Here is a 12,816-nt window from a genome sequence, read left to right on the forward strand (position 1 = left end):
CCTCATGGCTTTGCCTCAGTGGGTAGGTGGGATTTCAGAGAAAAAAAAGCCAACTTGCTCATTTTAGAATATATGTTGAAAGGCATTTTAACAACAGTATCAGGCTTTCCTGGTGGTGTAGTGGTTAAGAATCGCCTGCCAATTCAGGGCACACGGGTTCGAGCCCTGGTCCGGGAGGATCCCACATGCCGCGGAGCAACTAAACCCGTGCGCTACAACTACTGAGCCTGCGCTCTAGAGCCCGTGTGCCACAACTACTCAGCCCATGCACCACAACTACTGAAGCCCGTGTGCCTAGAGCCCGTACTCCGCAACCAGAGAAGCCACTGCAATGAGAAGCCTGCGCACCGCAACTAAGAGTAGCCCCCGCTCGCCACAACTAGAGAAAGCCCACGCGCAGCAACGAAGACCCAACGTGGCCAAAAATAAATAAATAAATAAATTAATTAATTAATTTAAAAAAAAAAAAACAGTATCCTGGTTATATTCACCTCTGTACACTCTTCAAGGACCTGCTTAGTTGCAACTCTTTGAGTAGAATTTATTTCCAAATGAGAACCCATTGAAAGCTCCCTCCTACTGGGTTTGTTCAGCAGATGACAATGGCTCTTTCCCTCCCCTCCCTCTCCATTTCAGGGGGCCCCTGTTTTCTGCAGGACCTCCAGGTGGTGGTGTTTCCACCCAATGGAGTGCTGGGGTTGGGTCACAATTATCCTGCACACAGGCCAGGGCAGGACACCCTGAGGGTGCGATCAACATGACTGAACTAGACAAGAAAGGCTTCCTGGAAGAGGAGGGCCTGGAGCTCAGCCCTGAAGGGTGGGTAAGCCTTGGCTTGCTCAAGGACTCCGAGGCGGGATGAGCCTGGTGAGAACATGCCCTTGCCCTGGAGTCTCCCTGATTAGCCTCTACCTGACCTCTAAGACTCAGATCCAAAAGTCTCTGACATCCTGTCAACATTGCTGACACGAACTCTGTGCCAATCGTGGGAAAACATGAGCCCTCCTTGATCAGAGGCACTGGGCCGCCCTACCAGCTTAGGCCTAGCAGCCCCTCATGTCCATGCTGCAGTGGCCGTAATGCCTTGTAGTGGAGGCCTGATCCCTTAGTCCTGAGTAAGGAAGACCTCCCGTGGCCCTTTAAAACCCATCCCCTGCGCTTTAGATTGGTTGACCTTGCACCACTCAGGAGGGCTGTCGGCTCCAGTCACTGGAAGTCAGGCCCATCCTTGTCCTGATTCGTGTTTTCATATTCATCTCTCTGCTGTGTGGCCTTGACAAGCCTCTTCACCTCTCTCAAGCCTCATTCCTCACTCATGATGTATCCCTTGCAAGGGTCTGAGGACTACAAATGTTCATGCATGTCACACACGTAGCACATAGTAAGTGCTCAGCTAACGACAGTTATCTTCTCATCATTGAGATGGGTCCTTGTCCTTTTTTTCCTATGGGTCCACACAAGTGCCAGGCTGCCCAGCATCCATGACAAATATATCACACAGGAGAGTGTCTCCCTCACAGAGGCCTCACCATCCCCGGGCCTCCAGGCCCTCTGCACCCCTGTTGGGCCTCCCCTGGCTTGCTCCGCCTTTGTCCCTTGTGGGGAGCAGCAGGGAACTCTGGGAACCCTCGGCCCGTCTTGTCGCCCAGAGATCTGTTCTGCCCAGCACCCTAAGGTCCTTCTGACTTGCCTCCCGGCTCTCATCTCCCATCTCTCCCCACCAACATGGGCACACAACCGCATGCACACCTGCTCTCGTACATGTACACAGATGCACATGACTACTGGCTCCCTTGTGCATGGAACGACCTTCCAGAAACCACGTGCTGAGGTCTGTCCACACTAAGATGCCTCAAACATACAGGGAAAAACGGGTTTAAATGGCATCTGGAGATGAAGAGGCCAGTCCCCTCACACCTGGGGGTTTGGCATTAACTAGGAGGCAGGGCGGGAGGGCGGGAGAACGAGAGCTGGCCATGTGGGCCGCCTGCACACAGACAGCGCAGAGGTGAGGGACGCGGGCTCTTCACCATACAGAGGAGGGATTCAAATCGCAGCTCTGTCATCTCCTAGTTGTGTGGCCTCCAGCAAGTTACTTAACCTCCCTGAGTTTCCGCTGCCTCATCTGAGCAATGAAGACGAGAGGACCCACCTCTGAGCAGGGCTGGGAGACTTAATCCAAATAATGTGTACAAAACGCTGAGCAGAGCAGGCATATGGCAAGCAATCAATAAGCAGAACAGCTTTTTACTATCAGTATCAGGCCCTCGGAGAACAGGAAATAAACGAAGGCCAGAGGAGCCAAAGAGGGCTGGGTGGAGGGCGTGGATGCTGACCCCCCTTGTAGAGGGGTCAGGGAGCTGGTGGAAACAATGCGCGCACAGGAAACGGAATTTACACATGCACGGTCCAGGTTGGCAGAGGGTTTGTCCAGTCGGTTGAAGGGCATTCAGAGGACGCTCTGAGCCTGGAGTGAATCCTATTTAAAATCCTCTTACCCCAAATGCCTTTGGAACTAGTGTGAGGCCTCGGTATCAGTCAGCATCCCTGGGTGTGTGACAAGGAGCAGCGATCTGCAGCGAGAGGCAGCTCAGGCCCAGGCCTCAGGTCGCGGTCCCACTGAAAGGCCCAACACTGCCCACATCACAGGGGAATCCAGGACACCCCACCCTGGAACCCACAAACCCAGCCTGGATCCCAGCTCCCCACTCACTGGCCACAGGAGCTTAGACAAGGCCATTCGCCTCCTTTATGGGACAGGCAAACAGCAGGTGCTCAATGACGGCGGTCAGCAGCCACCACTCCAGTACCAGCCTGCCTCCCAGTTCTGCTTCCTGCCCGAGATTTAACCCCCTCTCTGAGGATCCAGGCCACGTGGTCACTGTCCGTGGTGTGCCCCCCTCCACGTGAATGCTAACGTTCCTCTCGTCTCCGGAAGAATTCAAAGGGCCCTGGAAACTTGTTTATTAGGAAAAGCTGTGGGAGTCTGTCCTGCTTGGTGGATTCGCTGACCTCTCCCATCCTTCCCTGCATATTTCTCCCCAGCGACATCTTTTCATGTTCCCTGGCTCACTTGGGTGAGTCACAGATCTGTAAATCCTGACCACAGAAAGCTTGGCAAAGTATGTTAGGTGTTTATTGGAAGGGGGAAGGAGGCAAACGATCAAAACATTGGCTGTGGCTCTCATCTCTGATATTTGCAAGAGCAAGTTTTAAAATCTGTGTTTGAAGCCTCGAAACAGACTCATGGAGCATTTTTTTTTTAAGCCAAAATGAGGATAAGACTGTATCTACTCCTTAGTTACAATCAGATCTTTAAGCTGCCTTTGGATAGTGCCAGATATATGAGTGAAAACCAAGAAATACAATTCCGTTTTCAGTTTCCCTATTTAGACAGCTCTGCTGATACAAACACAGGCTGTAGTTCTCTGTACACTCCACCCCCATGCTGAGTCGTGCCTGCCTCCATGCCTTTGCACATGCTGTTCCCACTGTCTACAACTCTCTTCCACTCATACCAGAGTGGAATGTTTTTACTCCGTTTGTTGTTACTCTGTGCCAGGCCCTGGGCTGGGCCCTGGGACACAGAAATGAACCAGACACAGTTTTTGACCTCAAGAATTAGTGAGGAAAAGAGGCTAAAAGAGGAGGAGGCCCAAGCTCGGTCTTGACGGGTGAGCAGAAGTCCTCCAAACCAACGAAGAAGGGAAGACCCTTCTCATGCGAGCACATCTATTCATCCTCGAAGACCCTGGTTCTGTCTCCTCTGGGAAGCGTCCCCTCTTGTTGAGTTGGTGACTCCTCTCTGTGTCCACACTGTACCTGGTACACTCCCTCTCCTGCCCACCCTTTCCTGGGTTATATATCTGCCTGGTGGTCTAGGCTGGGGGTTTGGAGAGCAGACATTATTTCCTCTCTGCAGCTGATGGCAGCTCCAGACCTGCTGCATGGCGGGTTCATTAGGTGTTTGGTGGTGTTTCTAAGCTGAGCTTCACCATTATCAGGAGGCAAGAACTGACATGGCCACAGGGCATTATGAGAGTGCTGACCGCTGTTTTGTCAAAGAATCCACACCTGAACCTCACCCACTGAGCCCCCATTGCTTCAAGCATCTGAGCCCTGAAGGGGTCTGGGTGGGATTAACCCCTGGATCCCAGCCTCATTCCAGCATCCGTGGTTTGGTGGTGGTAGTGGGAAGGGGGAGCTATTCAATCAAGGAAGAAATATGCTTTGAAATGAAAACACTTCTCTTTCTGATCTGCCTGGCTCTCCTTTCTCCTGCCTTCTTAGTATGCATGAATTCAGCCCCCATTTCAAGATGTACTCTCAGCATCTTCTCCATGCGGATGGGGCTGGAGCGGGCTCCCTCCCCTCGCCCCTCTCCAGTCCTCTCCAAATACAAATTGCTTACATCTGTCAAGGCTTTTCTGATTAATAGAGGAATACGCCATGGGATGTCATCAGGGGTTCAGAGGCTTTTGATCAAAGGGGGAGGGGGGTCCGGCCACACATCCCCGTTGGTTCATTTATCAGGTCAGTCTGGCACCTTCCCTCCTGAGTGCCCCTGGCAAAGGCCTGCCCACCAGGCCACCATCAGCTCCCACACCCCTTCTGGAGCAGAGAGGGAAGCAGAGAGGAAACAGTGCTCCAGTGAGGGGGCAGCGGGGAGCCAGATGCAGGGAGAGAGGAAGAGGAGCAAGTTCGGGGCAGCCAGGGTGCTGACTGGGGCAGCAGGTCCCAAGTTCTTCCTCGTTCTGGGCAGCCACTGGGATGAGCATCTACCAGGCGATCTCCCAAAGCAAGGGATGAAAGGGAGGGAGGGAGGGAGGGAGAAAGGGAGGGGCCAGTGGATGAATGAATAAATCAGCGAGAGAATGTGGGATCTAAGAAAAGAACAAATAAAGGAGGGGAGGGAGGGTTGAATTAATGAGTCACTAAGCATCTGAACGGGCGCAGGAATTTACAGTCCTTACAAAAGTTGAGTTTTAGAACACAGATCATCTCTCGTTCTTTCTTCCATTCACCCATTGGTTGCTGTCAACAAGACATGGCTTGGAGGAGCCACACAAAGTTGAAGGCAACTCTGGAGGAATTCAGGCCTCCTCTCCACCCAGCTCCTCCCCGTCCCTGGGAGCTGGGCGAGAGCAGATGAGGCGGGCGGCTGGGTGACTCGTGCCCAGGCAGGGGCAGCATAAGACCCGGGCCTGCCTCTTGGCTCAGTTCCCTTCCGCACGGCCCAGGTCCCCGAAGAGCGGCTGGTGTCCATCACAGGCTCCGAGGGGCCTCAGCTGCAAGGTCACTGCCCACCGTTCCCCCAAAGCTCAGTCCTGCTGAGACTCGACAATGGCAACTGCAGAGAGCCATGTAGGGTAAGGCTTCGGTTGGCCTCGGAGGCTGCTAAATTAGGCTCTGAGGATTTAGATTAGCCTAATTTAATGACACGGATGACTGGCTGGATTGAAGTTCTTGATACAATTTTTTTCTTTCAACTTGCTCAACAATTATTTCCCTCAAGTTGGTTGCAGATGCAGCCTGCCCAGGAATTATAATCCATTCCTTACTGAACAGCAAGGAGACCCGAAATGCTGGCCACGTCCACACGCACACCACCCGGGCAGGGGGCCGTGGCCGGAGGGAGGGCAGTGCCACCGGCTGTGTCTGTGCCATGACGAAGAACTTGGAATGGAGGGCCCAGAGCATCTTGCTGGGCTGGGCTGGCTATCCTGGAGGCTGGCAGGCAAGAGACATAGCTGCCTGGCTCCTGACTGGGTGGTGACTGTCTCTACCCCCTGCTCTCAGCCCAGAAGCAGCACCCCCTACAGACACACAACACACACAGGCGTGCAGTCACAAAAGACACATACGGACACAGCCAGGAAGAGACAGCCATGGACACTCAGTCACACACACAAACATGCAAGCCTGTATGACACAGACCCAAACCACAAGGTATGACACATATACACAGAGACACACCAAACCCACCTACCCTGATATCCCTCCTGTCTTAAGTCTAGTCAGCGAGGCACACAGGTAAACACGCCAGAGCATCACCACATGTCAGGGCTGTGATGGAGGGGACCGTGGAGTCCTGAGAAACCCGGCGTGTCTCCAAGTTCTTCCCAGAAGAGGGGATGCCTAAGGCCAGGGATTAGGTGAAAATGGTAGGAAGGGCATTCCTGGCGTAAGGAGGAGCCCAGGCCAGGACCCAGGGACACCAGGGAGAAACTATGCTCAGAGAAGGGTGGCTCACACAGTGTGGCCTGGCCACAAGGAGGGGCCGGGAGCATCTGAAGAGAGTCAGACCCAGGTCCTGCTGCCCCAGCAAGTCAGCCTCAACCTAGAGGCATTGACACTGCTGTAATTCACATTAAAAACACCTTTTCCCTCTGAGCAGGGGGTCATCTGGGGACTTCCCAGGGCTGGCCAATCACACTGGCCATGGCTGCCGACCTGCCTCACCACCACTGGTCTCCAGTCCCTTTAGAGGCTGGCCCAGGCTGAGGAGGAAGGGTGCTCTCTGCAAGCACTCACTGCTGTCTATGGGGCCACTGCCTGGGCCCAGGGCCTGGCTGCAGACAGGGTTTCAGAGCCTGCGGTCTTGATTTCGGTTGTCCTGGGCAGATGTAAGGGGCTCCGCCAGCTGTGAGGCCCTGTATGACATCCAGTTCTTAGAGAGACCTGTCACACACACGCAAAGTGAGCAAAGCCAGGCAACTCCCTGACAGTCATGTCGCAGGGGTTTGGCCCCTAATCCAGGTTCTCCGTGGAGTGCCCCGTCCCCACACTCTTTCCTATTTTCCATCTTCCTCCTGGATAACTCTCAGTTGCCCTTCTAGACCAAGCTGAAGTGTCATCTGTTCCAAAATGCCTTTCTGAACCCCCGTCCTCACTGTCCCAGGGGAGTTCGATACAGTTCCTCAGTGCTTCCCTCTGACCGGCCTTATCAAACAACAGACTCATTGCCTGGTTACTTGGAGATCTCCCCAGAGACCCTGAGAGCTCTTCCTCTCTGTGGGGACACCTTCCCCCATAGGACCTACATATTAGCTATTTAGGGCCACATAACAAACCCTCCCAAAACTTAGTGACTCAAAACAACAACAGTTATTTATCACCTCCCAGGTTTCCGGAAGTCAGGAATTTAGCACAGCAGGGACATCTTATCCACAGCATATGAGGCCTCAGCTAGGGTCTGGAACTGTCAAAGTATCATTCACCATGACCGGTGGTTGCTGCTGCCTATTGACTGAGGACCAGCTGGGTGTCTCCATGTGGCCTGGGCTTCCTCTCAACATGGTGGCTGGGTGCAAGGACAAGCATCCCAGGAGAGAGAGACAAACAGGAAGAAGCTTTATCATTTTTATGACCTAAAATTGGAAGTCATATAGCATCGCTTCTGCCATACTCTGTTGATTCAGGTGGCCACACACACCCATCCAGATTCAAGGGGAATAAACATAGGTGCCCACTTCCTGGTGGAAGGAGTAACAGTCACATTGTAGGAAAGGCATGTGGGTGGGATAAATATTGAGGTGTAGCTGTGTTTGGAAAATGCAATCTGCTGCAATCAGTTGCCAGCAGGTGCTAAATGAAGAGGTGATGAGTGAACAAATGAGTGAAATGAATGAATGAATGAATGACTCTTGTTCTGCACTGTCCATCTCTCCTCTGTCCTCACACAATTCTCAGTTAAGACTCTAAGCAACTCTGACAAGCCCCAGGGCAAGTCACAGCCCCTCCTTCCACTCTGGAAGCTAAGAGGCCATGAAATCCCTTCCAGGTTCCGAGTTCTCAGAATTGTCCCCGGAGTCTGAGCGGTTCTCACTGTGGTTTCAGGGAACAGGGGCATGCTGAAGGGAACTAGAGAGGCCGACGGGGGAGGCAGTTTCCTTGCTGATTCACAGACAGGGTTCCAGGAAGCAGATCTATGGAACTAAAATATTAGAGGAAAGTCTCATTTAAAAGGTTTTCAAGGTTTAAATAACTGTCTTCAGTTACTTAATATTCTTAGGAGAAAAAGTGCTACTTGGGGGCTTCCCTGGTGGTGCAGTGGTTGAGAATCTGCCGGCCAATGCAGGGGACACGGGTTCGAGCCCTGGTCTGGGAAGATCCCACATGCCGCGGAGCAACTAGGCCTGTGAGCCACAACTACTGAGCCTGCACGTCTGGAGCCTGTGCTCCGCAACAAGAGAGGCCACGATAGTGAGAGGCCCGCGCACCACGATGAAGAGTGGCCCCCGCTTGCCGCAACTAGAGAAAGCCCTCGCATAGAAACAAAGACCCAACACAGCCAAAAATATAAATAAATAAATTAAAAAAAAAATTCCTTTAAAAAAAAAAAGTGCTACTTGTACAAGCTGATTATATTTTTTTGAGCTCCAACTTTTGAACAATTACTATGTGCTTCCACAGTTTTTCTTATTAATAACAGAATGCACTGAGATCTTAAAGGGCCAGGCTCTAAGTGCTTTATAAGCACTATTTCTGTAACAGGGAAATGTGATTCATGTATGAGCATTTAGAAGCTCCCTCCACTTGCCATATTATGATGGTAACCAGTGGGGAGACAACAGAAAAGCCCTTTGGTGAGGGAGATTTTTTGGAGCAGGTTATGGGAGGACTGAGGGGAAGAAGAAAGCGACCTTGAGAATCATTCTGGTGAGCTACGGACTGGATCTCCTGTGACATTCTTCAAGAGATGCAGTGGAGATTGAAATACTTTTTAAAGTTACTTTTGGCTCTTGGGACGAGCTTCCTTGAATGTGACTGCACAGAGTCTGAGCCACAGGGACGCTGAAACTTATAAGGGTCGCATCTCACTTGGTCCACACAATAATGAATGAAATAGAAACGCCCATCCTCTCTTTTCAACAGCTGAGAAAAATCAGATGCTGACCTTAAACAACAAGCCTAAGGTCACAGCACTAAGGAGTGGCCGAGCAAGGGCTACAACCCAAATCTCTCTGATCTGGAGGCTGATCTCTTAGTGACGTGACCACTGTGTGATACCACCTCAATCTTCACAGATAGGAACTGGAAGAGCACAGGCATTTCACCAGAAAGCAAGGCCAGGTATTATTCCCCAGGTGGGAGAGGGTGGGCAATCCAGCTCCTACCCTACTCGGGTGCCACCTCCTCCAGGGAGTCACCTGTGAGCACCCCAGCCCACAGCCTATGGAAACGAGTGCCAGTCTTATCACCTCCGCCTGGACCGTAACACCTGCTCCCCTCACCCCCAGGAGCAGCTAGCTCAGGCTAAGTGTCCGCTAGAACTCTGGACTGAATTGGGCGGCGGGGGCAGGGATTAATCGGAGTCTTAGAGGGAGCTTTGTAGAAAGTCAAATCTAGTAAGACGAGTCTCATGATCGCAAATTCAGTCTCAGCTGCTCCTATGTTCTTGGTTCTTCCTTTTGTGTTTACTCTGTTGAATGAAAGTCTGGGGAACCTGCAAAATGGACTAGGGTCATCTGATAGACCCAGGGTTCCTGCCTCTTCCAGATCCAGGCCCCCTCTCAAACAACAAATCATCACACACATACAGAGACACACACACACACACACACACCACTTGTTCTAAATTGTGTTTCCGAGGGCCCCATTCTCAGTAGCAATCCCCAAAATTGCTGGCCTGAAACACACACAGCCCTCCCTCCCTGGATCTGGACCCACTTCCACCTGTCTTCCCTCCCCTCTCATCACTCCTTGCCTTCAGCCCTTAGAAAGTTGCTTAACCTCTCTGAGTCTCTGTCACTGCAACTTAGAACAGGAGTGATAAGAATGCCTGGCATATGGTAATAACTTATTCAAGAGTCAAGGAATGAATGAAAAATGTCTACTTTGTAGGGCCATTGAAGGGGCAGAGTACACAGTGAGCACTCAATAAATAGTAGTTACTATTATAAAAGAGGTGGAAGGACCAAAACATTGTACTGAGAGTTTGCATTGCCTCGTGAGTCTTCATGCCATTCACAGCCAGCACTCCTTACTTTTTTGCATAACCACATCTCCGTCTGATCTAAGCATTATGAAGAAACAGTAACAAACAAACAAAACACAAAACCAAAACAACCAGCACCAAGTAACTCCATAACTGTCCCCTGTGACCACACACATGCCAAGCATCGCTTAGCGAGGCCAGTCCAGCCACCATGGAGAGGGAGAAGTCGTGATGAGATCCAGCAAAGGAAACCCGAGACCGCTCCTGGGGGTGAGTCAAACTCCAGAGTGGAGACCAAGGCAGCCAGGGCGAGCAGGGTGCCAGTGAGGTCCGTGTGCACATCTGTCCAGCTTCGGTGCCGTGGACCCAACTGTGCCCCACACACTGTGGGTGGGCGGGGAGGCGGCTCGGGAGTGAGTTGAACACGGAGTCCCTGAAACAGAGGAGGACCATGCAGAGCTCAGGTTTCCACCCAGTGGAGCCTCACCGTCAACCCGCTACACAGAGGCTGTCGCTCCGCAGGCTCCTCAGGGGCCTTTCTCAGCACCTGTGGCTCTCCTGGAGGCCAGCCCTTCCTGCCCACCCTGCCCCACTGCTCACAGTCAATTCCCCCAGGCGGCAGGCCGAGGGCTGGGGCAGGTCCCAGGCAGGGTCCTGCTGACATCTGTGTCCACATTTGAGCAGTTCTTGGGGCAGGGCCCACCATGGCAAGACAAGCGTTCAATAGATGGGTGCTACCATTATTGCTGATACAGCCCAGCCTCTCTGGAGCCCACTCAGCTGCGGGCCACAATCTCCGGTGTGCTGCAAGCTCGGTCCACTCACTCCCCGAGCCAGTGGCCTGCCCGGGGTACAAGCATTTGGACCCTCAGCCCCATAGGAGGTGGGCATCTAGTGGGGGCTGTGGCCTGGATTTGATGGACCCGCCAAAGCCTGGCGCTCTAGACCCTGCCCAGTGTCCTGGACCTGCACGCAGGAGGCTTCTCCTGACCCTCCAGCCGTCCCAATGGATATCAACCCCGAACCTGAATTCAGGCCGCTTCTAGCCTGGAGGCTCTGCTTTTTCCTACCTACTCAGCACAGCACTTTGCAGGCAGCACAGACTTTGTCTGGCTCTGCAGAGGGGACAAAGGGAAGTATAACTCTTGGCCGGCAGGGTCACCCTGCTGGTGGGCCTGCTCCTTCCCTGGGTGTCAACTAGGAGGCCTGGAAGGGCTGGGCCCTCTCTCTGAGCAACAGGCAAAGTTGGCTCAGCTGGCTGTGTGGAAGAGTACCCACCAGAGAAGTAGCACCCCATCCCCGCCCATACGTACACTCCCTCCAGGGAGGGCGGGCCCCGAGCCCCAACACACCCCGGCAGAGGGCTTTCCAGGTCAATTCGGGCACATGGGTTCCCCTGACAGTCCCTGAGCCCCTTGGGAGTGGAGAGGCTAGAGAGGCACCAACCCCAGGAACGTTCACTTCTATTTATTGTTGTGGCTGGTTGGTTGGTTGTTTTCTTCCAACCACACGAGTAGAGCTAAATCTGCAGAAAATTGTGCAAACAGAAAAGTGCAGAGAGAGGCAACCAACATTATGGGATTTTTCCTTCCAGTCTTTTTTCTCCCCGTTCATTTATTAAAATGCCATTGAAATCCTAGCTCCCCCTACCCGCCCTCGGCCTTCACCTTGTATCAGCAGGATTTTCCCCACCTCACCAAACTCTCTTTGTAAACACCATTGTTAGAGTCTGCACACCCTTCCTCCGCTGGGCTGAGTCAGGGTTTGTACGAACATTCCCCGAGGGTAAGCCTTGTTCGTTTGTTTTGTGGTATTGCAAAAGTAATGACACGAAAAGCTTTGCCTGCATTCCAAAATATTTCCTTGGGATAGATTCCTAGAAGTGGCATTGTTGGGTAAGGTGTAAGAACATTTTTAGGGTTCTTGGTCTCTGTTGCCCAATCGCCTCTGGGAGGACTGAACCAGTTTACCCTTGATAAACAGAGTCTTCGACACACTGTGCTCGGTGCTAGTGACAACGGGCCCCCAGCCACAGACCTTGCTGCTCTGAACCCGTCATCTTGCCACCACTATCAATTCTGGGATTTCCAAGCCCCAAACAGTCTCCCTTCTCCCATACCCCCAAAAGCCACCTTCCCCACAAAATAAAAAACTTTAAACATCTTTGGAAAGAGTTCTGGGCCCAGGAGATAAGGACAGCAGGTTCCAGACCTCTCTGTCACTGGTGAGCTGGGGAACTCAGGCCTTAGGTCTTCATTGGTCAAGCAGGGCACCTGAAGTGGATGGTCCCCAAGGCCCCAGGCCAGGGGCACAGGCTGGCAGTATAGGAGTCAGGGGTCCCAACTGGGGTGTCAAAGGGCCTTGGCTCATGTCCCAGCTTTCACCACTTGCCAGCAGCATGATCTTGGGTAAGTTATTTAACTAGTTTAAGCTTCAATCCTATAATCTTTAAAATGGGAAGGAAGAAAATTAAATTACCTATCAAGGTATTATGATGATTGAATGTAATTATATATTGAAAAATTATACGTTGGCGGAAAAAAAAAGACAGTGCCTGGCACAAAGTAAATACTACATAAAGGGTTTGATGCTATTGCATTTGCAAACATCAATATAACTGAAGGGGGTCCTCTAAAGTTGATACAACCAGTCGGGAAAGAGGCCGTGTTCCCAACCCACAGCGGCATGGTAACCTGGCAGCTGCCTTACCCATCTCACTCTGACCAGGTCTGGCTGTGCTGCACCCCTCAGGCTCTGAAACATGATGCTTCCCAGGGAAGGGAGTTGAAGGCCGCTACACCAGGTGGTTATCAAGGCCCAGGCTGCCAGGAGGCTTGGGAACATAATCTCCGGAAAGAGATTGAACTCACCCGCTG

This window comes from Eubalaena glacialis, chromosome 6, assembly GCF_028564815.1.
Source record: "Eubalaena glacialis isolate mEubGla1 chromosome 6, mEubGla1.1.hap2.+ XY, whole genome shotgun sequence".
Taxonomy (NCBI): Eukaryota; Metazoa; Chordata; class Mammalia; order Artiodactyla; family Balaenidae; genus Eubalaena; species Eubalaena glacialis.